Consider the following 16,245-nt stretch of genomic DNA (forward strand, 5'->3'; position numbering starts at 1 on the left):
ACAGTAAATCTTCTTTCTCAGATTTATTTATTTCCTAAGAATGTAGTCCAGCATTTGTTGAAAAAGCTGTTTTTTAAAACAAGAAAGAATAGAAAACTGTGGGTCTTTTTGAAATGCAGCAATAATGACATACTTGGCCACTTGAGGGCAACAAAATAAGCTGATCATGCGTTTGAAAAGATCTCACCTTGAAATGCTGGTAAGCTGCTGCTGTTTCTACAACTTTCACATCCAGCAGAACGATCAGCAGGGTTTCTGGTACTTTGAGTATGCATTTCTGGCCGCCTGACCAATGTTTACTTGTATTCTAGCTTTGTTTTTTTGTATTTATTCTTTTAATATAAGTGCAGCAGCTCTTTTTATTCTTGGTGCAACGATTAACTTCTTTAAAGATTTTCTTTTCTTTCACTTTCACAAACAGTGTGACAGGATGATGTCCGCCTCAGGTCCTCTAATTTTCCTTTTTTTGTCTATCTTCCCCAGCATCTTGATTTTCTCCTGCCTCCCAGTGTAACTGTGTCTGTGGGTGGTGGCGTGTGAAACTGTGTCCTGTGCTTTTTGTTTGCTGCCAGTTTTTTTTTTCCTGCCTTTTGAAGATGAATCGGGAAGTGACCTGGGTTGATCAGTTGAACTTTGGTCTCTCTGCCCCTGTAAGATGAGGCTGGTTGGAAGATAAAGAGATGCAGTGTTTATTTTATTCCAGTGGTGGAAGTGGCAAGGGGAAAACCTGATACAGCTTGCTAATTAGGAAGCAGAGAGAAGTTTTGGGGGGCTTTGATGAAACATGGTGGAGCTGTGAAATGATTCTTTGAATGTTTCAGATGCATGTAAACACCTAATGTCACACTCCAACTCTGTTGTTACTTTTACCCAGTGCACAGAAATACTTCAGACACAAACCCTAATGTACAGAGAGGCTGCAGCTAAGTTTAGCTGTCAGTGTTTCCCAGCTATGTCCATCAAAAAAAAACTTCTTTGATCTGCATGAATTAAATAGAATGAAAAGCAAGCAATAAAACCCCCAAACACACCCCAGCCTTTCAAAGTGAAATGAAAATCGTCTCCTGCTGGCATGTCAACATTAAGTAATTTGCACTTACAGAAAACATAATATGCACTTTTGGTTTGCATGTCAGAACAGTGTAATGTCTCAACCATTTACATTTGAGACATTTTCCTTCCCGCTGCGATGTGAACGCTGCAGAGAGCTAAACCTATTTAAATAAAAATATTACAACCAAGCCTTTAGACGTAAATTATTTAAGCCCGTGCCCAAATTACTCATGCAGGCCATGAGTCACAATATAACACAGCATTGCTCTTGTTGCATTGGGTCAACCTCAGCTTGCAGCAGCAGTTTTTATGTTTGCAACTTGCTTAAGAGCAGCCAGTGTTCAAAGAAAAGTTGAAAAGACCTTCAGAAAGAAACTATTGCTTGAGGCCAAGTAAAAGATTACAAGAAATTGTTCCTTCTTGGAAGAAAAAATATAAAGAAAAGAGGGATGAGTCAGAATGTCTTTACTGTACTGTTCACGATCATTTCCTTTTACACGAAGATGTACTAAGGTTGTGGAATGAAGCTTGATGGGAAAAACACCAGGATCTTCAAGTCTGATGATCTGAAATTCAATGCAGTTGGAGAATTCCTGCATAATCTTACCCCATCTCATCCTCTTATCTTATCTTTTCTGAACTCCAGTCTCAGACCTTTTTTCTTTCCAGAAGACTTGCTCTTTGCCAGGTTTGGCCAGCTGGTGCCATGTCAGTTTAGCTCAGCCATGGTCACAGCCAACCAGCTGGAGTTTCTTCTGGCACCTCTTGGCAGCACAACAGAAGACACAACTTTCTCTGTAACTTTTTCCTTTACTTGCGATATCTAGATGGTTCATTCTTGGATATGTAAAATATTGATGTGTTGCATTAAGACAAATTTCTACTAACAGAACTGCAGAGAAAACTTTGAGTATTAAAGCACACCAAGGATTAACCACGGAATTGAACATATTTAAGGCCAAATATGAATATGGTGTCTGGTTGACAGAAGTTTTTTGATGGTGTTTGTCTCTGTCCTATCCTGGAAATGAAGAATGAAGCCTGTACTGTTTTAATGAATACAAGTTGCAGAGGTGCAGCCATATCTCTTACGTTTTCCGGCAAATGTTGAACTCTCAGTATCACTTTGCCTCTCTGTGAAAGGGTTGTTGAACTGACACTGAGCTCTGTGGGAACAGTAACGTGTAACAAATCTTTGTTGTTTTGCTTTTTTGTGTCGCTTTGCCAAACTGTCATTACTCTGACCATGTGGCGTTGGGTGGAACAATCCCAGTATGATTTAAAAACTAGTAGATAATTGTAAACAACATAAAACTAAATTTCTCTTCATATGCTGAAGGTCCCTGTGCACCACCTTAAGACACTTGCATTATGTGTATGTATGTCAGAGGGTGTAACAATTGATTTATGAGTCAATGTTTCCAGTTTAATAAATTCAGATACAAGTAAAACCTAAAGTCTTTAAAATAAATTACCATTCAACTAAATTAAATCGGAAAGCAAATAGTAAACTCTGTGTAATTAAGAAAAACTGTGATCTGGTTAATTAAATACTATAACCCTGTTGGGACAAGTGCAACATGCCTTACTCACAATAAACTTGAACCAAGTATTTACAGCTCTGGTGCAATTTCAGCCTGAAAACTACAAATAACACTTCTTAAGCTTTAAAATGTTAAAAGGGTCAAACAAGAGGGCATTTGAGTTTATTTTCAGTGTGAACTCTACTTGGTATCCTGGTGACCCTGGAGTTACTGAAGGCATGGCACTAAAAGTACCAGATTGGCTCATAAACTAGCTGTAAACTAAAACCTTTAGGGATTAGCACAGGTACTGGGTACTTTCACAAACACTTCAAGCAAAGACTTAGGTCCTGTTTACATGAGGCAGATCTACCGGAAATGTTTCAGATTTTCAGATGTTGATTGAGAAAACGTTACACGTTTACATGGTGCTGCTGTGCTTATGGAAGCCGCTGTAGTTTCCATGCCAGGCCACTAGTTGGCGCTTACACATGCATGCGTGCAGACAACAGTCTCTCGAGCATGGAAGCATTTATGTCCAAAATGTTGAATACACAGACATTTTGACTTACAGTGAGGTTGGGTTGCTGCTACATGTTGAAAAGGGTGAGGAGCACAAACAGCCATTATCACTGTTGTTTTCTGCTCGTGCACGCTCAGAACGGCTATTAGCTGCAGCCGTCTGTGGTGCGTGTGTGCGATTTGATACATTGTGGCTTATTTTAAAATGTAAATGGGAGTGTCTGAGATCTGGATTCAAAAAGTTTCATTTTTAAATAATCTGACCACTGTTGTCGTGTAAAGAATGGCTGAACTGCAACAGAAATGTTACAGTTTCACTGAAAAACTGTAACTTCTTCTGAACAGCTCCTTAAATGCCTTCTGGCTGCTTTGGTGTGATTTCTGAAAGGACTGAGGTGGGTATGGGGTTGAAACCATCCCACCTCTGATGTTCTGCAGAGTGAGGTAGTAACAGAGCCAGAACGGTGGACATGTGAAAAGATAAACTGGCTTTGCAGCTCAATAATGTGATGTGATGACATACTGTATGGTCTGTGTGAACACCCGGTCACACAGACAGGATTAAATGACAACAAACAGGTTTATTACAGAGGGAGGATGGATGAAGACACACAGCATTTAGTTAAAAAGTTTTGAAAATAATACGAGGGAGTAAAATGACACACCGTCACATATCCCACCCTTAGAATGTGGATTGTTTTCAGTGTTTTTAATAATGTCTGAAACCATGTTGATTGAGCAACTGCCACAGCTGGAAAGCCAAATGGGAGATGATTCTTTGAGAGGTGCTGTCATATGTCTCCTGCATACATCCCGGCTGCAGCAGCACTGCGCTCCCCGACTCGTCACGTTCACGACAGCAAGTCTTTCGTCATTTACATACCAGAAACTTGTGAATGTCCTTGGGGAACTCTCTTCCCCCTCAACTCTAAAAGCACTCCCTCTTGAGATTCTGCACATGGTAATGATTGACTCATGAATCTGAATAGGGGAGATTTTTGATGTTTAGACAACACAGGAAAAAAAAAAGATGATGCATGTTCAGCTGATATTGCCCATAGTCGGCATGTTCCTGAAGCAGGCTCAGTTAGCGGCTCTGTGTGGGCGTGTGTGCATCTTAAATCAGTGAAATACGATTACATTTACTCAACATTGATCTGTTGCTTAATATATTTTTAACCATTACATATTGCGTTAAAATACCAACTTTTATTCCTGGTGAACTTATTTTTTCTTAGTTCACATTAAAGTGCATTAAAATCACATCATTTTCTGGTGTTCTGTTACAGGTCTCTTATTTAGATATTTAATAGTGGAGTGAAGAGGACATTATAAGGAGATTTACAACCTGTCTGCCTACTTACTAAATGTATGTGCTGTCAGATTGACTAATTTTCCTCTTTTCTTAGGTTGATGGCTGTAAACTGCATATAATACTCCAAGTAGTGTAACCTGACCTCATAAGATCTGCTTTAAATTATTATGCCCCAGGCAGCTGGGCTTGCTCCACCCACCCATAAGTATTTCTTTCTCTTGTCTTGTTAAAGATAAGATGGATTGCTACCTTTGCAGACTGCCAATTAGATTTTCATTTACCTTTCAAACACCATGAATGTCTTCTGTGTTGAACAGTGCTGAGTTTTCCTTTTTAGCTAGTTTGCTCATAAACTAGTTAGCTGTAATCTAGTGTGGCTTAATTTACAGTTAGTGATGCAGGTTTGTAAGATTTAATGGTTAACTAAGAGCTTTAAGATGCTGCATCATGTAAGTTTCATGTTAGCAGGACTCAGATGTCCATCTAGATACGTATGGATTGTACTGCAGATCCGCTCAAGACGTTCGCTACTAAATGCATGAAAGCTTTTAATTTACTTTCTGATGTTTGCATTGATGTACATTAGACAAAATATTAAAATGTCTGTGTTTTTCAAAGTACACATTAAAGTTTTTGGTGTAAAGTTGTGGCTTACAGCTGGAAGCCAAAGTATGGAAGGCTGTACTGGAGTAAGAAAGGTGATATCTGAGAGCAGCTGACTGGCTACACTGTGGTGATGAGACATAACAATATGAAAGATGCTCTATATTTAGTATATGTTCCAACATGCCACATGTGAAAGCACTTGTTTTTACCTTTATCATAGAGGATACCTCTGAGACCATCTCATCAGTAGTTTTAAATGAAAGCTTGTATGATATTATGAACTGTAGCTGATTCAGCTGAGTTCCTGTCTTCATTATATGAGTTGGGAATAAACTCACTGAATTGCAGGTGTTTCTGAAGGTTTTTTTTTTTTTAGACACTCTTGGTGGATTATGTTTTCAGCAAAAGCTCTGCATGTGAGTTTTTGGGACTATTTTTTTTTTTTTACCCGAAACAAAACCAGCAGGTGGACGTTTTCAGTTTTTTGTTTGCAGTTCTTTTCTCCCCTCCTTGTCTTTGATCTCTTCAGACTTTCGATCCCAAAGAGCTGCTCTAATTTAACGACCAGATGGATCGCTTCATGTAAAGGTGCAGCCATTAGCTGCCAAATCATTTTTAATTTCTTTCTCTTCCTGTCTTATGTTTTAACTGTCTCAATATTTCTCTTTAACATGTTTATGTAAATCTTCTTTTAGAAAACAGTTTTGTGATTCAGGCTGAACAGAGACAACCGATTTGTGTGTGCAAGTAAGTGCAATTAATGTGTTTACTTTGGCATTGTAGTTTCCTGCCACAAATGAGTAACAAGTCTAAAACCGCCCTTCTTTGAATTCACTTGCATGCAGTAACACAGCTTTGTTGATGTAGGCAGGCCAGCCGCCAACGAGGAATTAAAAAGCTTTTTAATGTGCGATTTCTCAAGCTGTGTTACTTGTTCTATCTTTGTATTTGTCTATATGACTGTGCATAAATGGGATTAAAAGTGTGTTTATGTAAAATGTGCAAGCATTTGCGGGTGTTTTCCTTCCTCACCACAGCTCCCCTGTTACCTCTTTCTGCACGCAGTTGCCAACACAAATCCTGCATCCAGGTAATCATCTCACAGGGTACATTTTCAGATTTTAGCCTAGCTTTTGTTGCTGGAATTGAAAAAATATTTTCCTTGCGTTTGTTTTAATCTCTCAAAAAGCCATCTTTTGAGAGAAATATAAGAATGAAATAACTGGCAGGTAATTTTCATTAGAAAATATTTATAAAGGCTGTTTGCTTCTGGTTAAAATAAGTTCTAATAAAGACTATAGTATTCAGTTTTTTTTAACTATTTTAAGTTTTTTTTATAAGCACTACTGAAGGAAAATAGGATGCACATGACAGTATAAGTTAATCTTATGAAGGTGTGTAAGTTAAAGCTGCAGCTGTAGAAAAAGTGGACTTAGTACCTCATTAACTGGAACTGAGTAAATGCATCTCACACCTTAACAAATTATTACAAGGTAATTCTATTTTATTACAATGGTAAAAAGTCAGGCTTTTTAACTCCACCATTTTATCCACGGCTTCCAGCCATGAGCAACCAACACAGTATTTTTAGTGACATGTTTACGTGCATTCACAGGACACTTTCTCTTTGGTCCAGTAATACCAGGCCAGCAAGAGTCATCGGGACAAAGGTGCTTTAGTTTAGCTTTGCAAAGTTGAAACCTGTATCATATGTAGCTTAATCCTCCCTGCAGAGCAACCCCAGCCTCTAATAATCGATGCGTGTAACTGCCCCGAGAGTACATGGGTTGGAACAAAGCGCCATGTCTGCACAGAGACTTATAACAGTGGCCAGACGTGATCTCACATCTTGCTCAGAAACTTGAGACTGAGACCACCCCAGAAATGTTTCTCCTCTGTGCTCTGTCTCTTATTCTTCCTTATCTCTTTACTATCGCCTTCATCACCTACCTTGTTTAGTTTTTGCCATGTGAAATAATGCTGTTGTAGCCATTTACATGATCATTTTCTTTATCTGCCCAGTGTTAGGACCATTATTTAACTTGATCCCATCCTCCACGGCATTTTTATGGACTCCTTAGTCTTCATTATTTATTAACATTTGAGTGGGCGTCTGTGCAACAAAGGGATGCTTTTTATTCTTCTACTTTCCTGGCTGCAGCATTTATCTCCGGTGTGACATGTATATTCCTTTGTTCTGATGCTTTATAACATGTGAAAGCCCTTACAGATGAGTCCTCGGCATAGGAATGTTTAAATAAATCAGGGTGCTTTATGCTGACAGTGCGGGCAACCTATCAGAACATCTTTCCACTTGGCTCAGAGGGGTGCTCTCTTGGCAGGAGGCGTATATCAAGCGTTTGAATTTTACTGGTGTCTTTGAGCGACTGTTTCTCTGTCTCTGGCCTTTTTTACACGGTGCTTATAGCCACGTTACTCTTGGTGCTTTCACACACTCTTTCGGCTCCTCTTGATTTCTTGAAGGCCCTGATGCTCAGAGAGTCGGTGTAATGTCTGAGCCTTGGTGGGGTGGTACCACTAGGGTGTGAATTGAACTTGTGATGCCAGAGGTCGAGGAAATGCTGGCGTCAAGCCTAAAGTGACTGAAGCACAGTGAAGGGTTTAAGAGTTGTAGAGACTGCTGTGGGGTTTATACATCAGATTTTGCTTCCTTACTTTGTGAAAAAAAAAGCCTGTATTTAATTTACCTTATTCATTTAATTCATATTCATTTACAGAATGTGCAAATCTATTCATGTATACTTGCTCAAATACACTGTATCTGAATGTAAATGCCATCATTTACAGGCCTTTTGATTCAGAATTTTTTTTTTAAACAAACACAGAATTTGTCCTTTTTTTGTAGGCATATCTGCTGTGTTCTTGTGTGGTTTTGTTTTTGTCTTCTTTTTATTGCTAGATTTTATCACCCTAACAAAGGTGCTCAGGTATGCAGCTTTGATCAGTCTTTGGAACCTTTTCACTTTGGCTCCACTTTAGCAACAAGTTGTTATTCCCATAATGCACTGCAGACCTGGCACCTCTGCAGATATACGCTAAATATGTTTCAGGCTACAGTCTACAAAGTTGAGAAAGTATTACTAGAATATTATATGTATTAAAATAGCTTTATCCATTTCAAATTTACTTAAATTTACATGTTTATGTTTAGTTAAAAATCGCGTTACTCTATTAGAATTTGTTTCTATAAAATGTTATTTCCAATTAGTCAGACATGATTAATGTGTTGGTGCTGTGGCCTGAGGCCTTGTTTTAATGACTCCATTGCCCTCACTTCAAAGAGCTTGTGTGGTAAAAAGCATAAGGTGTGCCCAGTGTTTCGAACCACATTCATGACATCTGCTTTCACTACCAAACCCAACAGTTGGTGCTCCGTGGAGTATCAGAGCTGTCATTGAACTGAAATGGGTCTTGATTTCATTTCAGCACAGACTTTGAGACAGTTTGGCACATAATATTTTTTATTATTTTATAAGTTTATCTGCAATTAACATTTTATGATGCAGAGTACCTTTCACTCATTTGTTACCAAGTGAAACAGCAACAAAAAGCCGTATTTGCTTTTGTTTATAATGTTTCTTATTTGATTTCTTCAGCTTTGGACTTGTCTTGGTTTCTTTCCATTTTTCATTCTACAAATAAGGTTGATGATACAAACTTGTTGAGCACCTTTGGACTTTAGCTTGTTTTCACAAAGTGCTTTACAATGCATTTCTTTTACAGTTATTAAAACCCATAATTACACACAAATAGTAGTAAAGCTGCTTTGCAAGGTGCTAGCCCGTCATCAGGGGCAATTTGTGGTTCTGTGTTTTGCCAAAGGACTTTTTGGCCTTTTGATTTAGCCAGGAACTGAAACAGTAGCCACTATAGATGTAAGGTACTAAAAGTTGATAAATAAAAAAATAGTAATTTTGAATTTTACTTTACTATTTTCTTTACCTAACAAAACAGCCAGGATTGAATATTAGGTTTTCTAATTAACTCTGAACGTTTAAATTAGATTAAATGTTCAGATTTTTTTTCTTTGTTTAGTCATTAATTAAAGTAAAAACCAAACCATGTTTAGCGATGGATACATTTGGGCTAAACCACAGTTTCTCTTTTTGTTCTTGCATAACCCCTCCCCCCTTTTTAATTCTTTTGCCTCTCCTCCCTTTTACTTTTCACTCCCCTTCATTTCCCCCCTCTCACATGTGGAAGGCATTATATCCTGTCTGGTGGAGAGGGAGAGCAAACATCCCAGGCTGAGATCCTTTTGGGGAGGCATGTGTGTGTTTGTAGGGGGGGGTGCTGGTTGAGAGCTGTTAGGATCGGCATGCTGGTTACTCTCTCTTGGCCTTGATGCGGCGTGGACAAAAGCAGATCTTGTTATTTCTGAACCACAGTATCAATAGCTGCCAGGCTTCACCCTCTCACTGGAGTGGACGGGAGGAGACCCTGGTTCAGTGAGGGGGGGTGAAGAACGTCCACGTCCTCAAAAGTACCTGCTTTGACCACTTTGCACACCAGTAGATTTGGAGTGAATAACATCTGTATCACCAGTGGTTGGGGGTGTAAAGCATGTGTTTTAAACCTGTTCTTTGTTGGAGTGCTGGTCATACTAAGAAAGATTAGAGAACGTTTGTCTGTGCTGGAAGATGTTGCAGTAGACAACGATTTCTGTTGTTTTTGCTAATTCAGGTATGATGATGATGATGATGGGGAAAAAGTTGAAAGAAATTGGCATTGAAAAAATCTTTTTTTCTACTTTAAAAGAGTTGACATCCTTAAGGGGTTTGTGTAAAATGAATGATTAACTCATAAGAGGTTAACATTTTCTACCTCTAGTCAAAGATTAATATTTAGTCGGTAACATTTTCTGCATGTTGCTTCATATTGAAACGCCATCATATGTGGCCTGAAACCAAACAGATTGGTTGGCCTGAAAAGAAAAGTCCTCTTTTCTCAAAAGCTGAATCCTCTAACAGCTGAGGAGATTTAACTCCCTGTTCAGATTAGACTGAAGAACCATTTGTCTTTTTTTGGTTAACCATGACTAAAAGGTAGTTTATCAAGTAGCTCCAGAAAGAGGATTTATATGAGGTGGACTCACAGATTCAGGCATTTTTAGGCGCTCGCTGCATCCTGGGATTTTGTGTTTTGGTCCAACAGCATTCCTTTGGCAACAAACACATTTTCCTAATTTTGATTTTAAAACTCAACCATAAAAACTCAAATTTATTTTACGCCAAGGTTTTTTTTTTTATCCCCCAACAGCCAGTAAACATCAAAAAGTTCACAAATAACACTCTACACACATACACACAAATTATAACTTAGATAAACCAACACAGTGTGTGGGCCAGGGCTTTGGAGCCATTGCCTTAGGTGGTCCGTTCCTTAGATTCAGGCAAATTAAATTGACCCCCAGCACCCTTTAAACAGCAGCGAGCGGTTTGAAGACACTGACAGCCTGTCATTTAATTATCCATCCTGCTTCACTCGCTGGAAATGGAGACACACTTAATTAGCAGGAGTTTAGTTCCTCTCTGGACATTATGTTGGCTTATAGAAGTCCAGCTTTGACCCACTTTTTCTACCCCCCCTCCCTTTTTTTTGTCCCTTTTTAATGATTTCACAGTCAAACCCTGACAAGTTTTGATTCCTTTTGTAGCTGCGAACATTTTGAAAATCTGTGCAGGAAGGATCTGCCATGTTGGCTAACCTTTTTTATTTTGTTTGTTTGGTTTTTTTGGTTAGGATACGGGGGACATTTTCATATCTTCATTCAAATGTTTACCTGCAATTTCTCTGATTGGAATTTGTTTTTCACATTCAGCCTCACCTTCAGAAAAAACGAAGTGCTGAATTGTTTCCCAATCAAAGACTTATGTCTGCATGAGCTCCTGGCAAATTGATTTATTACTCAGCCTCTACATAAATAATTAATAATCGTAAACAGATGGATGCTTGTCAAAAGTCCATAAAAGCTTTGATTCTTTCGGTCATATGGCAGATGTGTTACAGATCAACTAAATGATAAAAATGCAACATTCATTCCCATGTCAGTAAAATGGCTTTTAGATATTTGTTTCAATATTAAGACTTAAGTTTTGTTCAAAAACAATTCTTGCTTAGACTTCCTGCAGTTTGAAGTTTTTATAAAACCAAAAACAAAGAGCTGAAAAAAGTAATATATCTTTGTAGAACTGAGATCGTTCTCCACTACCAAAACATTGTAATAGAATATTAATGTTTCTTTTATGCTTTGCCCAGTTTTGAAGTTTAAGTAGTGCATTAATTATTGACTCCCCTTGTTTTTATTCTTTAGGGTTACACTATAAAGTTTTCACAACTATATTTCTGTTATCATAAACTACTCACAAACAATTTAACTTTATTTTGGCTGGTAAATAAACTGTAGGAATGGTGATTGATCCGAAACAGATTATTTTTTTCTCTTTTGTTTGTTATGTTTATTTAGGTGCTTAATAAAAGATAAATACCATTTTATTCCTTTAGTTTTTCCTCTCGCTGTGTTCTGGAGCTCTAACCTGCAGGTGCAATTATTTCCACCTTTTTTTGTTGTATTGCAAAAACCCACAAGCCGCTTGCTCCTCCTCTCTCAGGTGCTTGTTTCCTGACTTTGTAGTGTTCAGGAAAAAGAAAATCTGAGATGGGAGACAAGGTTGAGTATGAAGACATGGCAAGGGTCTAGGAAAAAAGGGTGGAAAGACACAGACCTGAGGAGAAGCTCTAATGTTGCATCTGTAGTTACAGTTCTTTGTAGTGCTATGAACAAGGAGTTTGGGTGGTGGTGGGGGGGGGTGAATGGATGGGTGTCAAAGAAGCTGCAGTTATTATCTCTTGGGCCTCAGGTTTTTATCTGTCAGTCATTTTCAAACCAACCTCTCAGGTCCAGCAGCTCTAGAATATTTTACACACTTGTCTATTGTGTGGATGCAAAATATGTGTGTGAGTGCAACTCTCCCATTCACCAATCTTTTTTTAGCACAGTGGTTTTGAGTTACACACAGACACACCCACATGGTTTGTACTTCTGCATTTGTCACCACACTTAATGTTTGTTTGTATTTAGCCCCGCCAAGACATGCGTTTTGGCCTTCGGTGTGTTTACTGATGAATCCTGAACCTGTGAGGCTCTAAAGACAGGATTTAGGTGTGTGTGACTCAGTTGGAGGGTTTGTATATTTTTGCAATCATGCTCTCTTGTCATGTTTTCCAATATATTAGGATGATTCTTATTATTCCTAAGCATTAAAAACAAGTTGGTGCAAACCTATGTTTATTGGAAGCGGTAACTCTGGTTATTCTTTTCCTGTGCCCACTCTTCTTCCCCTGAAATATACTCACGTGTCTCTGTCTTGTGTCTGTTTCTTGTCTTCTGTCATCACTCATCTTCAGTTGTCTGGATTTTGTTCACTGCTTCACTGAGAACAAAAGAGTCACTTTAGGCTAGGAGAGCCTCTTGGGATAGTTTATAACATCTCCAAAAGTGTCTGTCAGAGGAGCTGGAGTGGCTAATTGAACGGATGCTGTACACGTAGTAAGTTCCAGCTGGTGAATTGTTGACACGAGCTGCTGTAACAAGGTGCAAAGAGGAGGAAATAGATTGAGAAGGGGCTGTTATTTTACTAAGTCAACACACCAATGGAATAATCTGTGGGCGCGTGTGCCAAAGGTTATTCAGTTTAATTTCTTCTCTTTCTCTGAGAACAAGCAGGGATCAGTTATTCACATGCGTATAAAGATTTCTGTACTTGTCAACAACCTGAACACTTGTTGTCACACCGGATACAACACAAGTTTGGAAATTGACACGCTCTGGTATTTAGCGTTTGTAACTTTCAGTCTGAGTTTTCACTGACGTTTAGGCATTCCTGCAAGCTGCTCAGCTGTGGTTAGAATTAACCCCAAGGTGGATGGATTTAAAAACTGGCTTAATGAGACAAAGGCTGCTTCTCTGTGATCAGTGTTTGAATGCATTTCTTAGGAGCTTAGTTGTCAGAAAGCCGCCTTTTTAGATCCGGATGCTTTTAAGTGCACATTTTATGGTGTTCCTTTTGACTTGGCTTTTGAGACCAAACCGAATAGGGACATCCTGAAAAATCCACGTGGTCCCCTGGTTACAAAGTTATTTTATCTTGGAGCTCAATAAATTAGGCCAAAATTACATTGTGTTTCAGTACTTGTCTTAAGAGTTGTACAAGGAATTTCTGTGCCAAGAACAGCAAAAAATGTGCACACTGTATGTTCTGTTGTATAGATTTTTTAACTGTAGATAAAGTTTTAAAAAAGAAATTGAAAATGGAAAGCTGTCAAGAATGACTCAGTGCTTTCCTCTCCAGAGTTTGTGTTGTAAACCCAAAACTGGTCAGCAGAGATGTGTATAGGTATGGTTCTGTTGGTGTCCTGGCATGTGTACGTTTGATTACGGGTCACGGGAGGCCACAGGACCGTGGTGGTTCAGGCGTCCTCAGACCTCTCAGGTTTCAGAGCTGAGCATTCCTCTCTGACTGCTCCATAGCTGTGAAAACCACGAAACAGCTCCAACAACAAACACTGAAGCCGCTGGAGCAAAGACAGCTAACCTGTGGCTAATCAACAACAGGACTTTTCTCACTCGCAGAAGGATTTGTTCCCAGGTTTTCTGGATTCCTGGCTCGATGGAAAAATGCAGGGACTGTTTTTTCTGCCGTTTTCCCCTTCTTTTGTTTGTGTAGCTTTAAGTTGTAAGACCTCATAATTCCTGTTAAGTAGATGCAGCTCTGTTTGTGTGCATTGTGTGCATGTTTATTTGACAGACCAACATCTTGAACCTGCTCTCTTTTCCCCCCCACTCAGAAGGGCGTGGAAGAGCAGACAGTCTGGGCTTGGTTTTGCAGTTTGCAAATAACTGAGTAGTGAAATATGCAGCTGTTAATTAATGTGAGTGTAATAACGATCATAATGAAGCTGTTTGGGAACAACATGAGTAATAAAATGGAATGAATAACAGTCTGTCATAAAAGGCTGTGACTCCACATCTGATTAAAACTGAACACTCTTTTGTCAGGGTCTGATTATTAATCTGTAGCCAGTCCTTGTTTATTGAATAGTGACAAATTTATGTTCAGTGTAAAATCAGTTGACTAAATATCATCCAGACAAGGTATTTTTGAAGAAATTTGAGTATTTGCGTGAGTTTCTTTATATATATTTGTTAATTTATGATACCATTTAATTTTTTTTTTTTTCAGAGTTGTATTTATCAGATGAGTGATCAATCAATAAATTCTGCTGTCCATCACAATAAATTATGTTTAATAAAGTGGATTAACAACTAAACATAGAAGGAGACATTTAGTGGGAAGGTGTGGGAACCTTTCTGCACCTAAGGACTGGATTGTGAGCTGTGATGCAGTTCAGACACAAGTATTGATAATTCTTCACTTTTTATTTCAATATTTTATTAGTTAATGTTGTTGCCACCTGTAGGCCAGACACGGTTATTTCAGTGTCTGTTTGGAATTTTTGCTTTGTCTCTTTTTCTTCACATCTGTTTAAATATCATGGTATATTTGTGACTAAACGTGAAGCTGTTGAGCTCCAGGTTTGGTGTTGGTGTGGTGCGTTCAGGGTTACTGATTGTGTCTGGAATGTGTCTGCAGTAGGTGTGGACAGACGGCAGGAAATGGCTGCAGTGTGAAACCAGGCAATTTAAGGCTTTAAAGTGTGATTCTGCGGCTTTAACGTGAAACACTTGCCTACCTGCTGCCACAACACAAACATTAGTTTTCCTCTGTTTGTAGCTGCCACAAAGTGTTGCTGTCTGTGTTTGAGAAGTGTGTGTACATAACTACCCCAAAGAGACGATCTGAATAAATCTGTTTGTTATTGTATGTTTGTGTCACAGCAGGTGCACGTTCAGGCAGCTCTGGGGCTCTCTGAGCCCCTCTAAGGTTACACCATTTTCTCCACACCTAAACGTACCGCTCTGCTGCTTCCTGTTCAATTAGTTTAAACCTGAAACTTCTCACATGTTTCAGCCTGGAAGGTAAATGTAGAAAAGTAACATCACCATGAGAACCAGGATTGAGAAAACACTTTGTGTTGAAGGTGACCTCAACACTTGGGTGACACATTTTTACTTTTTAACAAAGAAACTGATGCAGTGAAAAATCCTGCTGACATGTCTGATTTACTGCCTGGATAAACAGAAAATGGAAACGCTTTTTTCATGTCATCCAGAAAACTTTGTTTGGATTTTGTCATTTTAAAATGATCTTTCAAAATTTCCTAGATTGAAAAAGTCTTGATGTATACAGTCCCAAACACCGAGGTATGTCCACAGAAATGGGTCTGGACTTTGCAGCTTGTTCACACACACACAGGGAGATTTTTCAGCTTGAGATGGGATTTGTGTTTTTGGAAACACTCCAGTGTGGACCCTGAGTCCAGCACACCAGACAGAGGACATGATTCAAAAAGGAATCACAGTAGTGGGGCGAGGTAGACTCACAGAGAGCTTTTAAATATCACAAACGAGTCATTTAAAAAAAAATTTGACTTCCTTTTCTTGACTCATAACATCGGTTACATAAAACAGCCACAACTTTCAGTAGTGGCTCAAGGACATCTGGAACATGTCAGTGACTTAATCATTTCAGCAGTGTTGGTTGGCTTGTCCATCCGTATGTCCGTCCATCTGTCTGTTAGCAAGATTACTTAAAAACTAATGGACTGATTTTGATGAAACTTTTAGGAAGTCTTGGGAGTGTCAAGCAAAAACAAGTGATTAAATTTTGGTGGTGATCTGGATCATATATCTTTTTAATGACCCTATGGCCTTGGCTGAGGTTTGTTTAGGGTTTTCCAATGTGCTTTGCCAGGATCAGAGTATTAGCCAGCCTGCTGTGCAGCCATTATTTGCACAGGCAGCCTATTAAAAATCACCACCTACTCTTGTGTGCACTGCATTGTAGGCTGTGCACAGTATTTCTAAAAAAAATCAATAACAATATATAATAACAATCAGTAATTGCCAAACGCAGACTAAAAAGTCCAACCATGGGCAGATAGCAGCGTTTGCTGCACAAGAAGAGCTTAAAGCAGCAGAATGAAGCTCATCCAGAGCGGGGAGAGTAGTTTAGGCTACAGGTACAAACTGTACCCATAAATATTCAGTTCCAGGTGTTGGAAACCAAAAAGATATCTAGAAAG

At 38.9% G+C, this 16,245-nt stretch overlaps 1 protein-coding gene across 2 annotated transcripts in view; it reads left to right on the forward strand.

Annotated features, from left to right (window-relative positions):
• cachd1 (cache domain containing 1) overlaps nucleotides 1–16,245 on the forward strand; it is a 71,931-nt gene that overhangs the window by 14,958 nt on the left and 40,728 nt on the right. The gene's annotated exons all lie outside the window — the stretch shown is intronic.

Source organism: Kryptolebias marmoratus, linkage group LG24 (assembly GCF_001649575.2).
Source record: "Kryptolebias marmoratus isolate JLee-2015 linkage group LG24, ASM164957v2, whole genome shotgun sequence".
NCBI lineage: Eukaryota > Metazoa > Chordata > Actinopteri > Cyprinodontiformes > Rivulidae > Kryptolebias > Kryptolebias marmoratus.